Genomic DNA, 1,030 nt, shown 5'->3' on the forward strand with positions numbered 1-1,030 from the left:
CGCTGGTCACACCTTTACAAATTATATTTCCTTGTTTCAAGTCTCCGTTGACTTTATGAATTGTGTTATTATTAAAACAGGAGACAAGTTATGACCCGTCATCTAACATCAACATTCCTCGTGGTCCACTAAGATCTGTATGCTTATATGTAGCTGTAACTTCCCGTTGTTAATGTTTCATTTCCATTTTACTGTTTTTACCTTTTGTCACTGTTTAAAACAGAATTTTGGGAATCTTTTCTCACAGAATATCCGGGGCTTTAGCAGGTAAAGAAAGTTCAAGAGGTAATGTTACTGAAATGAGGATATAAACCTTGTGTTTTCCCAGTAAAAAATCCACTAAAAGGGGGAAAAAACAAGCAAAAATAAAGACGTTTTCATGTTTTAAAGTCTTTTCCCATTTGTTTTTGTTTTTTGGGGTTTATTTATACCCCCAAACCGGTTCCCCAATGGGGGGAGTCCTCCAAAGGGTTTATTAGTTCATTTTTTTTTCGGGGGAAATAGTGAATTACAGATACAAAAAAAGATCCCCCAAATTTCCCAGAAGCTTTTTCCGGGTTTTTTAGGGGCCCAAGTTTTTAACCCAACCCATACACGGGACCTCGATTTAAAGTCTCATCCGAAAGACTGATTAGTAATTTAAGTTGCCAGCCCCGGGAATCGAACCCACAATGTCGAGATTACAAGTCTCGCGCTCTAACCGATTGAGCTATGCGGGCTGGCTCTATACCATAGCACTTCCTATCCACTTTTATACTGCGGACACATGATAGCTTGTCGTCTGTTTTTCATGACAAACTATTTCTTTGTTTAACGGCATTGTTACTGCAAACTGATCCTGAGTCATTAAAGCAATATCAAATGGCCCTGAGTCTAGAGCTTTCTCTTCTTGTACAACTTAACAATCCAGCTTATCTGATTACAGTTTTAAACATTGATACTTTTCTTTCCCAATCAGACGATCAACAGCTTTTGTCACTTTTGGTAGATTCATGACGAGGGGGAAAATTTCGCCCCAACCCTCACCAAA

General features: G+C 38.6%; 1 non-coding gene across 1 annotated transcript; it reads right to left on the reverse strand.

The window, feature by feature from the left end:
• Nucleotides 1–645: 645 nt before the first annotated feature.
• Trnat-ugu (transfer RNA threonine (anticodon UGU)) lies at nt 646–723 on the reverse strand. Its single transcript has one exon. It is a non-coding gene; the product is annotated as a tRNA-Thr (tRNA).
• Between the last annotated feature and the right edge of the window lie 307 nt (nt 724–1,030).

The sequence above is a fragment of the Ruditapes philippinarum genome, unplaced genomic scaffold (assembly GCF_026571515.1).
Source record: "Ruditapes philippinarum isolate M1 unplaced genomic scaffold, ASM2657151v2 ctg5319_1_1_1_1, whole genome shotgun sequence".
NCBI lineage: Eukaryota > Metazoa > Mollusca > Bivalvia > Venerida > Veneridae > Ruditapes > Ruditapes philippinarum.